The sequence below is a fragment of the Dermochelys coriacea genome, chromosome 22 (assembly GCF_009764565.3).
Source record: "Dermochelys coriacea isolate rDerCor1 chromosome 22, rDerCor1.pri.v4, whole genome shotgun sequence".
NCBI lineage: Eukaryota > Metazoa > Chordata > Testudines > Dermochelyidae > Dermochelys > Dermochelys coriacea.
The window spans coordinates 12,736,467-12,753,414 of record NC_050089.1 but is presented as its reverse complement, the minus strand read 5'-3'; the positions used below and the strand labels follow the sequence as shown (position 1 = coordinate 12,753,414).

Sequence of the window (16,948 nt, the reverse complement as noted above, 5' to 3'; positions counted from 1 at the left end):
GAGGGAGAAGGGGGCTGGACTGGGAGCTGGTCCAAGCAGGGGCCACCAACTGCACCGAGCCAGCCCCATACCTCCAGCCCCTGTCACACGGGGCAGCGCCCCTCCTCCACCGCCCCAGGTGGGGGCGAGGGGGGAGCTGCCCCAGAGCGGCTGCACAGGCTCTGCTCCCCGGAGGGCAGCGCTGGGGGACGGGGGGATTTATTTCTGGGCAGCTTTAGTGACACAGAGGTGCCTGCGCTTTACCAGGGCCCCCGGCTGCTGCTTTCCCTCCAAGCAGGAGAACCAGGCATGATCCTTCCCCTTGGAGTCTCAGCAGCACAGCAGCTGGTTTGCTCTGTCTCTGGGACCCCTTCCCCCCAAGTGAACAGTTGAGTTGTGGCTGCAGATTTGGTTGGGAAGGTTTGTCTGTCCAGCCCCCCTAAGCTGGCTTTTGTTCCAAGCCTAGAGGACAGCTCTCCCTTTGCCATTTGCAGACACCTCTTTTATTGTTGTCCTGTCTGCACCTTAGCCTGCTGCAAATAAACAGATCAGTCTGCCTGGTTGCAACCTCCAGCCCCTATGCTGCCAGATTGCTGCAGAAACTGGACAGCAGAAGGGCCCATACAGGATGGTTTCCTGCTGAACTTTTGCTAGTCTAGAGACTTTGGTTTTTGAGATTTTGTGTAGTTTTCTCCACTCCCATCCTATGTCTACTTAAGCTGTCAGGGTAAGGAATCTTTCTCATGTCTGGCCAGCACCTGCCACAATGGGGCCTCGATCTGGAGTGGAGCTGCTTTAATATAGCCGTGATTTGAAACAGTAAATAATCCAAGCAATGAGGCTTCCACTGAGACCGTCCTACAGCTGAGCAGATCTCGCTGCTTTCCCTGTTATCCAGCCAGTTTTTCTTAACTTCATCCCATGACTCCTTAATACTCACCGTGCTCCGTGTACCACCTTAAATCATTCCTCCCCTTCGCACGTGGCACTTAGCTGCAGACAGTTATCATGTCTCTGCTATAAGTAAATAACATCAATCCCATGTATCTAGGTTGTTCTCGAGCCTCATAAATAGCCCTGTAACTGGAAACTTAGAGGAAATGCTTTACTGGGTCTGGAAACAGTCCGTTTTTCAAGTGCTTATAACTCTGTTATTGGGGGTTTAATTCCAATTTAGCCTGAAAAATTGCAGCTTGGATGGCTCAGCCGGTTTGGGGTTACAAATGGAGAGGGAAAGTTTGTAGCAACTGGCTCCTAGGCATCAGAGATGGAAAAAACCCATTGGAGTGCCCTGGTTATCCAGCTGAGCCTAATGTAGGCTTGTTTCCTTAAGATATGTACATCTGATTTTCCACCCTGGGACTCATCCCATCAAGCTGGGACCCTGCTACCATTTAGCAGTGTGAGAAGGATAGTGTAGTCATGATCCCCAACAACTTGTTTGCAACCTCCAGGTTAAGAACCCCATTGCCAGTGGTTTGCCCAGTCTGGTTTTAAATGTCCTGAATGTTGGGGCATCTGTAATGACCACCTCCCACCCTAGGTCATCAGCAGGATCCCCAGCATTGCCTCTACCAGCAGAGGTAAAGGGCTAGCTGTGGTAGCAGTAGTAGGCTGTTATCCTCTATTGATAGAGGGGATATGGCACACAAAGCCAGTGTGTTACATTCTAACCTCTTCTCTTGGGGGACTGTCCTACTACCTACTAGACCTCTTTGCTGGGCCATTTCTCCTGATAATCAACCTCTTTCCTCTTTCTTAATCCTTGTTACACCCTAACTCCTTCCTCTCTATCACTGTATCTGTATTACAGGGACGCCTTGAGGCCCCAGATGAAATCCAGACCCCATTGGGGTAGGTGGAAACCAAATGCTCTTCCCTGTGTTACTGAGACCAACGTCTGGGACTTGAGTGACCCTGGAAGCGTTTGATTTAACAATGATATGTTGGTGGTCAGTGGGAAGTTCTTCAAAACCATAGTGCCTTGTCTCTTACTCCTATGGATAGGACTAAACTTAAGTGTCTTCCAAAGCTCTTGGCCAATTTCTCTGGACACACGAACATCAGCAGAGCTGCACTTGTTTAGATCTGCAGAACTCCATTGGCCCAAATCTTCAGAGATATTTAAGCACTTAACTCCCATTGCCTGACACTATCCCAGCCATTGGATTGCAGACAGGTTCTTGCCCACTTCAACGGGGTACCTGGGCATCTGCCTACCGGTTTGATAGGTAGGATCGTGTTGAAAGGCCAGGGTTGAAATTTGCCTCTTGCTGCCTCTCTGGGCATAGAGGAGTCTCTGTGGGCCAGGACAGACGCTACGCGATAACTGTGCATTGGACTCGTGCAAAGGGCTGGGTTAGCCCTTGGTCCTTTTTAAAATCAGAAGGAAGGAGTCCAGAATTTATCTTGGGGGAGGAGGGGATGTCAAAGCAGAATCAGATGAGTTTGCTCTTCCGAGGGCCTGTCCGTACACCCGGAGTGATGCAAGATGACATCATAAAGCTCCTGTGTTACATCACAGCATCGTGGTGAAGCTGCCTATAATTGTCTCCCTGTTAAAGGTGCCTGCCCCAGGGTCGAGGCAGCCTGGAAAGCAACGCCAGATTGGCTGAATCTCTCCTTTTCACGCTCATTCGGCAACACCCGGATTCCAGATTGGAAACGGCCAAGCACAATGGCTCTGTAGAAAGCCCCTTTGGCCCTCGCCCCCTCCCCCACCCGCCCCGCCATCCTCTTCAGCCAAAGCACAAAGCCTCCTATGCAGCTGTTGAATCCTGTGCAGTGCAGCGGCTGTGGGAAAGTTGCTCTCAGGTCTATACGGGTAGGCAGAATGTGCCTGAGCCCACATGGCTGGAGGAGCCTTTGATCACTGCCAGAGCTGTGCAAGGCCGGGATTACCCCGCAAAAACTGCCTGTGCCCTCTATAACTGCCTGTCCCAGGAGCCCCCACAGGGCACGGCTCCCCACGACTTGTGGCTCCCTCACTCCTGGGCACCACCCTGTCACTTTCTGTGACCGGTGTGTGTTTGATTCGGATCTCATGGCTACGATATGGTTCCTGCGACAACAAGCCAGGGATTAGTGTGTGGGGAGCTAGGAGATGAAAATGGGCTGAAAGGCTGTTAGCCTCAGCCCCGACACCGAGGCTGTCCTGCCTTGAATAGCTCCCCCACAGTATTCTCTAGTGGCTAATGAGCCAGGACTCCTGGGTTCCATCCCTGGCTCTGCCACTGCCTGGCCGGATGACCTTCAGCAAGTCACTTCCCTGTGCTGTGCCTCAGTTTCCTCATTTGGGAAATGGGGGTCGTAAGGCCTAATCAGTGAGATGCTCTGTAACACGCTGCCAGACTCTTGCCTGGATGGAGCTAGAGCAGGGGATGGCACCATGACTACCATGCCCTTAGAAGCTCTTCCCAATTCCCCCCAGACCTGAAGGGCTCACGCTGGCCCCGAGGACTGCACCTGGATGCAGTAGAAAGCCCCCCCTATGCCAGCCCTCAATACTTGGTGTCTTGGAGCCTTTGCTTCCTCTGCCTTTAGTCTCTTCCCTGCTCCATTTGCTTTTCCTAACACTGCAACTGGGATTCATACCCCACCTGCAAGGCTTCCATTGGCCTTGCTCTCTGCAGCTGCAAATCATATCAGCTACATATCAGCATCCCTCTGAAAGAGGGAGGAGGGGCAGGGGAGAGAGAAGGAGAAAGGTCCCAATGGATAAGTGGGGAGGGGAATGGAGGTAAAGGATCCACACCTGCATCTGAAAAGGAGGTGGTAAAAGGCCAGAAAAACCCAAACAAACTGAGAGTTGTCCAGCAGTGAGAGCTGGAGGGTGGGGGTTCAGGACTCCTGGGTCCTCTTTGCAGGTCTCAGACATGGCCTGTTTGATGATGAAAGCTAAGTCCACGGTCCAGGACTCCTGGGTTCTGCTCTTGGCTTTGAGACTGACTCATTGCATGGCACTAGGCAAATCACTTCCCCTCTATGTCTTCCCTCTGCCTGTAGCTTTCTCTTCTGCTCTCCTCTTATTCGTTCCCCCTCTCCTTCCTCTCTCTGTGTGTGTGTGTGTGTGTGCGCGCGCGCGCGAGACACAGCAATCCTTCCCATGTCCTTCTTCCCATGCATTTCTGATCCACTGTGTCTCTATCCTCCCCCCTCCTTTCCAGGACAAAGGGGTTTGGATGATTCATCAGAAATGAACAGTTTATTCCAAATGAAATTAGTTGTTTAAAATGGCATAGTTGGTTGGTTGGTTGGTTTGCTATATGACTCCAGGTACTGGCTGCTGATAGCAGCTGGAGCCTCGCCGGCAGATCAGGAGCAGGTTAGATTGGACAGAAACAAGGGGAAGGGAATTTATCTGACACCTGGGGGGAGACAGCTGCAAACTTTACATACAAGTACTGTTCCAGCCATGCACTTCAGACACCCTCATAAGGACATGCTCAGTCAACTGACACAGGAAAACAAGGTACAGCCAGGTATTGTGGGTGGATGCACCAGGCAAACAAGCATGCACACAAATGTGCCCAGACCCACACGTGCATGCAAACACATGGACATACCCACCAAGAAAGGCCCCCCCAACACACACACACACACACACACACACACCCCCAATATATGTACAAACACACAGACACAAAATTGCAAACTCACAAATGTACATACACACACAGAAATGCCCTCATAGAAACATGCACACACAAATGCCTCCCTACACATACATGCCATGCAAATATTGCACAACTGGGTGCCCCCCCCCACACACACACACACAAAGGAGGTGTCTGAAACAGCCAGTGGCTGAGGGCAGTGTTTTGGTCACATCCATCTCCCCCTTCCCAGACAGACAGATGGTGCTTTCCGCTGTGCAGACAGACTGAGCTTCCAGAAGGCTGATTACCAGCTCAGTGTATATTGACCAAGGGCCAGTTGCAGGAGAGATGAAATCATTGCTGCTGGTGGATGGTGGCAGGGCTCTGTTTTGTCTGTGGCTGGAGCCAGTGGGTGTACTTTGAAATCCCAAAGCAATACACTGCTCTGGGGCAGGATTTCCCCCTCCATTGTTTGCATGCTTGGTTTAGCCCCAAGAGAGAATGGGGCAGTGGCAGGGGCGGGCGGGGTAGCAGCAAAAGGGTTGGCTGGGCACAGGCCATCTGGCTGTGCAATGGTGTCAGCTGTGGCACAGCTGAGTCAAGGCACAGGGAGAAGGCACCTCCAGATCCTGGGACAAAACCCTGGAAAACTGCTGCCTGTCCACAGACAGGATCACAACTGGCTGAACCCCTGTTAATCCACTAGGAGCTCTTCCTTCTACATCTCCAGGCCAGGGGTTGTGCAACTGGGCACACACCACAGCCCGGAGGCAACGTGAAATTCGGCTGGGTTCCTGGGAAAGATGGGGAACGCATGCAGGGTCCCAGCACAGGGTAGAGGAGGATGTTTCTCACTGGGGACCAGAATGCTCCGAGTCTCTTGGTCTTTGCTCCCTCTCACCTTATCTAGCTTCTTCTGTTTTATTTGCTTGTTTAATGGATTTGGCTGGAGCCCCAAACAGGCAAAGCTGCAGAGTAGGGGCGGGCCTTCTGGACCTGCTTAGACAGCTAGGGATGGCACATTCAAGCCGGACTCCTAGGTCCAATCCTGCCCTCGCCGAGGTCAGTGGCCGCAGGAGTTATCTTGGGATATGCTCTGGAGACACTGTAAAGAGAGGAAAATCATTTGCAGGAAAACCTCCACAGTCCAGATCTCATCCCCTGCCATCCACGTGTGCCAGCTCAGCCTATGGCGGCCTGTCCTGCCCCACAGCATAGGCTACTCTATAGCTAAACACACAAGTTATGGTGTCACCCATGGCAATAAACACAGGGCCTGACTCTCCCCGTGACACTCCATTATCCAGTGTAATGGAGCAGGCTTTAAAGGGGAGGGTAACTAGGAACATGAACTCAAGTTAATTTTGTATCCCTTCAAAAATTAGCTTGAAAGAACCCAGAAGTCTGAAGCCCTGCTGGGCCCCAGCGTGAACCAGTGAATATGCTGGGCCTGATCCACTGATGTCCTGCACCTCGGGCAAAGGATTACGTCAGCACAAAGTGGGTGCATAATGCAACCATTTTATTAGAACTCAGCACTGGTGTAAGTGGCTGCACAAGGTGCAGAGCAATAAAGCAATAGAGAATCAGGGTCACAACGTCCCGGGCAAAATAGCGGAGCAGCTGATATAGGGCTTGATTAATAAAGAACTAAAGAAGGGTAACGTAATTAATGCCAATCAACATGGGTTTATGGAAGATGGATCCTGTCAGGATCCACTGATGTCTTTTCTCTTAAAAAAAAAAAAAAAAAAAAAAAAAAAGATTACAAGCTTGGTTGATAAAGGTATTAGTGTTGACATAATGTGAGGTGTTTGACTTGGTACCGCATGATATTTTGATGAAAAAGCTATATAAATGATATAAAATCAACATGCCATATATTAAGTGGATTTAAAAACTGGCTAACTGATAGATCTCAAAATGTAATGCTAAATGGGGAATCATCATCATCAAAGGGGTGTGTTTCCAGTAAGGTCCCTTGGGGATCGGTTCTTGGCTCTATGGTATTCAATATTTTTTATCAGTGACCAGGAAGAAAGCATAAAATCATCACTGATAAAGTTTGCAGAGGACACACAAATTGGGGGAGTGGTAAATAATGCGGAGGACAGGTCACTGATTCAGAGAGACTTGGATTGTTTGGTAAACTGGGTGCAAGCAAACTGTGTGTGTTTGAATACACCTAAGTGTAAATGTATACATCTAGGAACAAATAACGCCGTACTTGCAGGATGGGGGATTCTATGGAAGCAGTGATGCTGAGGAAGAGTTGCGGGTCATGGTGGATAATGACCTGAACATGAGCTTCCAGTGTGAATCTGTAGCCAGAAGAGCGAATGTGATCCTGGGATGTATAAAGAGGGGAATCATAAGTAGGAATAGGAGATATTTTACCTCTTTATTTGATACTGGTGCCCCTGCTGCTGGAATCCTGTGTCCAGTTCTGGTGCTCGCAATTCAAGAAGGATGTTGATCAACTGGCAAGCGTTCAGAGAAGAGCCAGGAGAATGACTGAAGGATTAGAAAACCTGCCTTAAAATGATAGATTCAAGCAGCTCAATTTATTCATTTTGCCAAAAAGAAGGTTAAGGGGTGAATTGATCCCAGTCTATAGCTATCTATGTGGGGAACAGATATTTAAAAACAGGCTCTTCATTTAGCAGAGAAAGCTAGAACATGGTCCAGTGGTTAAAAGTTGAAGACAAAGTAGACAAATTCAGACTGGAAATAAGGTGTACATTTTTAAAGGGTGAGTAACCATGGGAACAATTTACCCAGGATCGTGGTGGATTCTCCATCACTGGCCATCTTTAAACCCAGATGGGATGTTTTTCTAAAAGCTCTGCTCTAGGAATTACTTTGGGACAGGTCTTTGACCCGAGTTACAAAGGAGGTCAGACTAGATGATCACAGTGATCCCTTCTGGCCTTGGAATCTATGACTTCAGAGCCGGGCACGGAACCCCTGCTCTACCACCACACAGCCCCCCCTCCTCTGCCCCTATAAAGCCCAAAGCTCTGCAAGGCTCACCCCAGCTTCCATAAGAGGCATAGTTCTAGCCTGGCTCAAAAGGTTATAAACAACAAGAGGCAAATCCTGATTCAAACTGCCCTGAATTTCAATCAGATCAGAATTTACGACTCTGCCCCATCTCTGATAAACAGAGATTGAAGCAGATGTTGCAAAATCCCACAGGCAACTCGGGAAGAAAAGGGTGAGCCACGAGCTTCATCCAATCACCTTTTCAGGGTGCAAACCCACCGCCCCCCCTTGGCCACATTCCTGAACTGTATTTGGACCAGCACAACTGCAGCATGCAAATCAACTACAGCAAAGCGATGGAGGGCCAATGTTGCAATCCAGCTACCCAGTGCCGTGCCGTGCCTGCCAGAACTGTTTGGAAAGGGAGCCTTAAGTATCAAACATTTAGACAATTTTCTAGGCTGTTACTCTGGCTAACATGGGTTTGACACTATTGCCCTTTATGATTTTCATTAGAAAAATCCCATGTTTTCCCCCCTCCTTGTTAATCTTACCCCATCCATCAAGCAAACACCAGTTGGGAGAGCAGTGACTCAGGCTGCAGATGGGACTCAGGGTTCAGATAACATTGTCCACAGCTGGCAATTCATAGGCCTGGATACCTTGATGTTATCTTCCCGATTTGCAGGCGTAGCCTCAGAGCTGGTAATTACACTTCTCTCTGACCATCTGCATGGTGAAACTGACGCTTGTTGCGCAGAGTTGTGTACCGCAGCTGTGGGAAGATCAAGGCTAGCGTGTGGGGTTACAATACGCACAGGCAGAAGAAACAAATGGTTTTGTTTGGAGGCCAAACTCCACCTGTGTTCAGTAAATGTACTTAAACATGGTCAGCTTCACAGCTGTCATAAATTAATGGGAACATTCCAGCAGGGACCAGGTTTGGGCCCCAAGAAGAGGTCTGGTTTGGGACCAGAAGTGACCAAAATATAGGGTCTCTTTGTATGGCTTTTGGAGCTACTGGGCTTCCCTGAGTTGATCTCATCTTCACTGCAAGATGCAATTGGATCAGAACTGGCAGCTCTAGATGGGACCATCTGCTCTCCCTCTCTAACAGACAGGCACAAAGGCCCCTGTTCTGTACAGATTTACACCATGTGGAAGGAGATGCAGCTGCCTGGCCATCCTAGCTCCATGCATGCATTTTGTACTTCTTGCTCACCTGAGTGGCCCAGGGCTCAAACCGGAGCCTGTCCTATGGTGAGGCTACCCTGCTCCACTCGTCTCTGGGATCTTGACGATAGAGATGAGCGAGATTGCCCAGCAGAGGCCTGGATGGAATGTGGATCTTCTGCTTACCCGGAAGCTTTGTTTCTGTCTGTGACTGGAGTCCTAGTGGATTTACAGCTATTTTCCTCATACAAACATTTGGAGAAACCCTCCTAGGGGCAAGGAGTTGCCTATGTAGACACAGGTTCAGGATTATTTCTTTCCTGTGACTGGTTTATGTCATCAACTTGACTGAACAAAGTTTTTAATATCATTGCCAATCAAAAGACCCTTAGGCAATAACTTCATGTTTAACTCCATTCCATTCCATTCAAGATGGATTCTGGCTAAAGCCACACTTACAGTAAACTCACAGGATTACAATATTCACACTCCGATTTGGTAAATAATCTTCCTCTTTGACGAAACCTGTTTTAACAAGAGTGATGTTAGAAGCTGTAATTTGCCCTAAACAGCTTTTCCCATTGACTTAAAATTCTCTGCACAAGTTATGGGGTTACCTTCACTTGAGCTCACAGTAAAAGCATTTACATAAAAGGTGGTAGTGTTGGGGTAAATTCGGTTACACAGACAACTGTTTAGACTCAAACATACCAACATTGTGACAAACTGGATAGATTCCATCCCCATCTTTGTTGAGAGGAACTGGTTTTTCCACCAGGATACAGTTCCTGTTTTTCCTTTATTCTTTTGAGTTGGAGCTTAAGTCTGTCCACTTTTGCCTTAGCTTCTAGTTCCTATAATCAAATATATGCCATTCTTTGCTCATGTTCAAAGCACAGGCCTTCTCTTTCAGCAGCTTCTCCTTTCATATCAGCTATTTTTGCTTTTGTTCATGTTTGAGCTGCTGGTTTCTTAGCACAAGCATTTTCGCTTGGTCTTCTTCCTTAGCACTGGCAATGAAGAGATTTTTTTTTGGTTCCTGGTCTGGGGCCTGTAACCTATAGGATTAACCTGCTTGCTTATCTCTCTCTCTCTCTTTATAGTTTAAGTATTGTGGTTTATTGTAGTAGGTTTATAGATTTGTATTAAAGTAAATTTGGCTGTAATGCAAAGGGACCTACAGGCGATATCCTGTAGGTTAAGCTAAGGTAAAGGTAGCATATCTATATTAAGATCTTTTACCTAGAAAAGTACCCACACATATGTCTAAGACCTTTATCTAGACAGATAGCTAATAGAAGAATGGAATAGAGGTTTCCAAGTTTGTACCCACAGAGTTAACAGGTACACCACGAGGAAAGAACTGAAATGACTAAAAAGAACGTGTATGTACATGTCATCAATATGCACAAACATATTTGCCTATAGAGTAAGCATACCCTAACATTTTGTGGGTGAGGAATGAAATTTGGGCATAGGAGGAAGGATTTCCAGCACTTGTGCCCTATAAAAGATGTGACCTAACTTGCTAGAGTATTCTATTTCTACTCTATCTATGACACTACTGGTGTATTGGTAGGCTATACTCATTTTCTTTCAAACTTTAAGTTCCAAGGAGACTAGGCTAAGCTTGGTTTCCCTAGGCGTTTGTTCTTAGTTTTGTTTATTAGGCTTTGATTTTAAGTTTAAGTTAGTCAAGTAAACCCTAAGTTAACTTTGAGAGGTCTTAGAATTAGGTTCTTTAAGCACTGCATCTCTCACTCAAGAGCTGAGAAACCTGAACTGTGAGGCTGGTCCTGTGTCTCTCACCACCAGGTTATTGAGGAAAGGTGTGAGTATATTAACCAAAGCTTTGTAGCATATAATACTATATTACCATATGTATATTTTGAATAGCAGTAATGCTCTTGCAACTGATTATTTTACCATTTACATACTAATTTCATTGATTTTAATAAAAAGTCTTTAAGGTTATATCTGTCTCAGTGTGAGCTTCCTGTCATACCCCTGAGGTTCCTTTATAAATTCTGTGGAGCCTGATCCGGGACAAGAACTTATCTTCTGATCAAACATTTGGCAAGCCTAAACCCCATACTATCCAAATTAATATTAACATCCTAAGTCAGGCAACAGGCCTTTTGCTTAAAATACATCCCTCTGGGTAAGCACAATCTTTCCAGGCTTTTTCTGTCAGGATCTTGCTCCTGGGTCACTCACTGTAATGATTTTTAACCCTTAAACTCCAATACCAAAATTTGACAAGCGTGTGGTTCTGATCCAAAAACCCAATTAACCTGTGGTAATGCGTCTCTAAGCACAACTACGCCACTGTGACTGGGGTCCCAGTGGGGGCTAGCTATGGTCACTCAATTAGGGTAAACTGCAAAGAAAGGGGCAGCCAAACCCTAAAAAGCTGAAAGAAAAAGGAGTACTTGTGGCACCTTAGAGACTAACAAAAAAAAAAAAGCTGGTGGATTTTCCAATACTTAGTTTCACTAAGCCAGCCTAAAACAGCTTCTTGTTTACCTTACTGGTTACTCAGAAGTCCAAACACAGTTCCCTTAAAGTGATCCAGTTTCAGGTCTCCATCCAGGTATCCACATCAAATCTGATGAAAATTTCTGTAAATTTTCTTTTATCATATAAAAGAAAAAGGTTCTACCAATCCCAGAGGATTGGACACTACCTCCCAGGTTAACGAATGTTTCAGATCTTACCCAAATACATGCTACAGCCAATTCTTAACAACTAAATATTAAAAAAAAACAAGAGAATGGTTAAAAGATCAAAATACTACATACAGACATGAGTTCAATTCATTGAGGTACAGATTCACAGCAGAGATAGAATGCTTTGTAGTTGCAAAGCTCTCCTTCAGAAATAGTTCATAGTCCAATGTTCAAATCTCATATTCAGGGCATACCAGCATAACTGGGACCTCAGTCTTGCAACTCAAAAACTTCCCCTGATGAAACTTAAGCAGATCTGAGATGACAGAATCAGGATCCAAAGATTTTATACAATTTCATGTCTTTTGACAAGTTGGAGTTCTTCAGGTAACAAAAGGTAATTAGGATGATTTTGAAGGAGGTCCATCAGTACTTAAGCAAATAGCCATATGTTAATTCTATAGCTGTTTCTCCACCATTCACAGTACAGTTCAAAGAAAGATAAATACCGAGACATCCCATGTTTACAATTCATCTAAATGCTAGGATCTTTTGACCTCTGAATTATCAGAGTACAGCATAGAGTGGGACTGTTGATTACATATGTATGAGTAGGGTCAACAATGTAAAGACAAAACCACCAAAATTATCTCCCCACACATCTTCTGAGGGTTATTTATTTTGCAGGCTGTTTAACCCCTTCTAGCCATGCATCACACTGTCCCCTGTTAAAAGCAGGCAGATCAGCTGGGGAGTGTCAGACCCGCCAGCTTTCTTCCATCCGAGGTTCATGCTGCTCTTTGAGGTCGGCATGATGAATTATTCAGCAGGACTCGCTTCCTGTCCAGATCTCACGGCTGACAAAAGGCAGATGTTCAGGGAGGAATCTGGACGCTCTTCAGTCTTAGACCTCTCACACGCCTCTGCCATGGGAGGGGGAAGAGTCGCCCTCTCCTGGGACACGAGAGGAATTGAGTCCCTCTGAAGTAAGGCCGGGGGCCTAGTCCTGTTCCTCCCCAGATGGTGTGCTAGCCTGTCTCCAGCTTCCACCCACTCTACCTGGTGCTGTGGCATGAGAGCATCGGGTCCAAGTCTCATTTACTCCACTGCTACCAGTGATTGCAGGGAGCTAAGGAGACTTTAACCCACCTTTGCACTCTGTATTCTGGGGCAAGGCTGGGCCCTGCCTGCCCCCATGTGTAACTTAGAGCAACCTCAGGGCTCCTCAGTGCACTCCGTTTCCCAGGCACCATAGGAAGCAGTGAATAGACGCAGTGCAGTGCACATGGGCCATGCTCCCTGCATCAGGGGGCCTTACACAGCTGCTGGGGAGGCCTCATGTGGAGAGCTTCACAAAAAGGCCATGGGATAACTAAGATCAGGCCTGCTGTGTCATCTGGGATAAGGGCTGTAAAGTCATCAAAATATGGGTGCCGCTTTTGGACCTATTGGATGTCCCACAAGTTGTGCCATCGTTGGGTCGGAAACCTACACCACAGAGTGGTGAGAGAGACCCTCACACCCTTCTCCAGTGGAGAAAGGGGAATTCATTCAGCTGGTGAAAATGGATGTCATTCCTCTGACAATAGGGACTTACACCAGCTGAGGCTCTAGACCTCTACATTCATTCGATCCTGGGGTAACTCCGACACCTGCCCCAGTCCTGGAACATCCCCATCCTGCCGAGTCTCCACATCAGTTCATGTCGCTCCCCCTCTCTGGGCTCGGATCCCAGTGGATAATTTGTGTGTGTTCCTCACTCCTTCCTCTCTCCCTTGTTTGTACTTTATTTGGGGATTATTAACCATGGCTACAATAGCTTTTGTTTATACAGTGGGGATGGCGTCTTGGAAAAATCAAGATGGGGGAACGAGCCGGGACAGAGGAAGGAAAGACGTGAGCTGCAAGGGAGGAAAGATGAGTTTAAAATAAAGCACCATCTGGATTTTCAAGTTGGAGAAGCCAGAGATCTTGGTGCTGCCTTGGGCCCACCTGCTTCTGTGCCATGCACAGTGCCCAAAAGAAACCAGAGTCCCCACGTCAGGGACAAAAATGCTCCTGTTCCACTCCTGGGCCCCTCCAACAGGTGGGAGCTGTGGAACAGGACTTAGCTGCAAAATCTGCTCCAACCAGCCTGTTTGGTGCTGCGGGGCAGGTGGGGTGTGGGGGAAGCCAGAAGCCCGCTTTGGGAAGCAGGACTGGGCAGAGCAGGTGTCTGGAATGCTGACTTGAGGGGTGACTGGGGCAGAGCTGGTAAAGCCATTAGCCCAGTGAGCCAACAGGTTATTGGCTAATTGAGCCAAGCAGGCACAAAGCAAAGAGGAGGCTGCTCAGTTAACCTGGATTCCATCTGAAATGCTGGGTGTAGCACCACAAGGACAGGTGCCCTGGAAAGGGGCTAGCAATATTGAGGAAAGATAAAACTTGCCTTGGAGATCATTCTCAACAGAAGAAAGGAGGTTTTGATGTGACCTAACCTCCCCACAGTAGCAGGTCTATTGAATAGAGCCGATTCCTGCCCAGCTCTAGAAAGAGAGAGTAGAGTCTAGTGATTAGAGCAGGGGTCTGGAAGGCAGGATTGCCAAGACCTGTTCCTGACTCTGCCACCGAATTGTTTGTGATCTTGGGCATGTTACTCCTCTGTGTCTCATTTTCTTGTTCTGAGAAAGGAGACTAATTACACTGACCCAGCAATGTAAAATGCTTGGAGGAAGGGGACAGGGACTAGCCACCCCAATGAAAGAATGAGGAGACTATAAAAAGGAGGAAGCATAGAAGAAATGATACCATATTTTCTCTGACAGTGGCACATTGCTTTGAAGGCTCTCACAATCCCACAACTGAGGAAGAAGGCTGAGCTGGTTACAAAACTGACCTGATTTAGAGGGGAAGCAAAGACACCTATAAAAAACACACACACGCTCACTGCCTCCACACCTCCTGCTGATCATCCAGGAATTAGCTCCCTTCCAGCCCTCATGGCATCTCCTGCTGACTGGCATCTGTCCCACCTCAGGCCTCATATCCCTCCCAGACCCAGTGCCCCTTACCCTGGGATTCTGCCCCACAGCAGTCCCCATGCTCTGGGGCAAACTTGATTTTCAAAAGAAAATCCAGGGGATCCCCCAACACCCACCTCACCAGCTACTGTCAGTCATCATCTAGACCCCATTCTCTGGGGCAAACTTGCAGTCTGTAATGGCCACTCATCACTGGCAAGGAGGTTGGACCTGTTGCCTTTCTTGACCTAGCTGTCTCTCTGCAGCCCTAGTATCTCCTTTGGCCTTCAGCAAGGCCTCAGCTGGGGACTTGCCAGGCCAGAGCTCCCCTACTCCAGGTACCTTATACTCCTTCAGGCAGCTAGGTCCTTCCTACTCAAAGACTGGAGTGAGACTGACCCAGTGCCTCCCTTAGCCCTTATATCAGGGCCAGCTGTGGCCTGATTGGGTGTGGCCAATCAGCCTACCCTTTTCCCTTAGGAGAGGGGTAACATCCCCGCTACAATAACAAATGGAAGAAGGAGGAAGTTGATAGTAATGAATAAAAGAAGTTAGGAATTATAGAAAAAAATGGAAAAGGGAAGCAAAAGGATCTAAGGAGAAATCTGTGGCCAGCAGAGTTAGGACAATAAGAAGGAGTTTTTAAAATATACTAGGAACAAAAAGGATCCTGACAGTGGTATTGGTCCATTACTAGTTGGAAATGGGAGAATTCTCAATAATACTGCAGAAAAGCCAGAAGTATTCAATAAATATTTTTATTCTGTATTTGGGAAAATCACTGATGATATATTCTCAGCATATGGTGCTGATAACACTTTTTCCACTTCACTGGCATCTGTGGAGGATGTTAAACAGAAGTTACTAAAGGTAGATATTTTTAAGTCAGCAAGTCCAGATAACTTGCATACAAGAGTTTTAAAAGAGCTGGCCAAGCAGCTCACTGGGCCATTAATATTGATCTTCAATAAATCTTAGAGAACTGAGGAAGTTCCAGAAGACTGGAAGAAAACTAATGATGTGTCAACTTTTAAAAAGGGTAAATGGGATAACTTGGGTAATTATAGGCCTGTTAGCCTGACATCAATCCTGGGCAAGATAATGGAGCTGCTGATACGGGACTTGATTACATGACCCTCCTTTAGTTCTTTATTAATGCAAATCAACATGGGTTTATGGAAAATAGATCCTATCAAACTAACATGATATCTTTTTTTGATGAGATTACAAGTTTGGTTGATAAAGGTCCTAGTGTTGATATAATATACCTAGATCTCTGTAAGGTGTTTGACTTGGTACCGCATGACATTTTGATTAAAAAGCTAGAATGATATAAAATGAACATGGCACACATTAAATAGATTAAAACCTGGCTAAATGATAGGTCTCAAAATGTAACTGTAAACGGGGAATTGTCATTGAGTGGGTGTGTTTCCAGGGGGGTCCTCCAGGGTTCAGTTCTTGGCCCTACACTATAACATTTTTACCAATGACCTCGAAGAAAACATAAAATCACCAATGATACTTGCAGATGACACAAACATTGGGGGAGTGACAAAGAATGAAGAAGACAGATCACTGATTCAGAGTTACCCAGATCGGTTGGTAAACTGCGTGCAAGCAAACAATATGTGTTTTAATAGAGCTTAATGTAAATGTATACATCTGTAAACAATGTGGGCCATGCTCCACAGGACAGAGGACTCTATCCTGGGAAGCAGTCACTCTGAAAAAGATTTGGGGGTCGTGGTGGAAAATCAGCTGAACATAAGCTCCCAGTGTGATGCTGTGGCCAAGAGCAAATATGATCCTGCAATGTATAAAGAGAGGAATCTCAAGTAGGAATGGAGAGGTTATTTTACCTCTGTATTTGTGTGGTGGGGTGTTCACCCCACACTTGTCCTGAAGGGGTTAATGTAGGCTAAGCCGGTGGGCCAATTAACCAGACAGGCCACAGCTGAGGGGAATCAGGTGGCTGAAGTAATGGGACTAAATAATGAGAGAGCCCAGCTGAGAAAGAAGGAGCAGGGCTGAGTTTATAAAGACAGGAAGGTGGCTGTGGATAGAGGGCTGTAGGGAAGTGCACTGTCTGGGAGATGTTTTGGGGGCTGGTAACCTTAGAGAATGGGGAGAGCCTAAAGGTTATGAAAGGCTCAGGGAAAAGGTAGTAAGGTCCAGGATGGTGCAGACCTTGGTTGCTGTGGGTCTCTGAGCTGGACTCTGGAGCAAAGGGCAGGTCTGGTTTCCCCTACCAGCCCCTGAGGAAATGGTACAGAGCAGGCAGTGGAGAGCAGACTACCTGGAATAGTGTGCCCTAAAAGACTTTGATACCCAAGACAGGGAGGACCCCAGTGACCTAGCCAGAGAGCCAAGTCATAATGAGGAAGCTGCAGCTTCTGGAGCGAGAGTGGTTGTAGGGTGGGAGGATGATGGGTGGAGAGACCATCAGAGGAGGGCACAGAATCTGCAAGGAGCTAATCCCCACAGCGGCTAGGAGGATCCACCCTGAGCGGTGAGTTGACCTATGATAATTTGGCACTCGTAC

At 47.1% G+C, this 16,948-nt stretch overlaps 1 long non-coding RNA gene across 1 annotated transcript; it reads right to left on the bottom strand.

The window, feature by feature from the left end:
- Positions 1-11,935: 11,935 nt before the first annotated feature.
- On the bottom strand, positions 11,936-14,785 carry LOC122457234. The gene is made up of 3 exons (XR_006276701.1): positions 14,746-14,785; positions 14,192-14,305; positions 11,936-12,513 (listed from the first exon to the last, which is right to left on the bottom strand). It is a non-coding gene; the product is annotated as an uncharacterized LOC122457234 (long non-coding RNA).
- Positions 14,786-16,948: the final 2,163 nt, after the last annotated feature.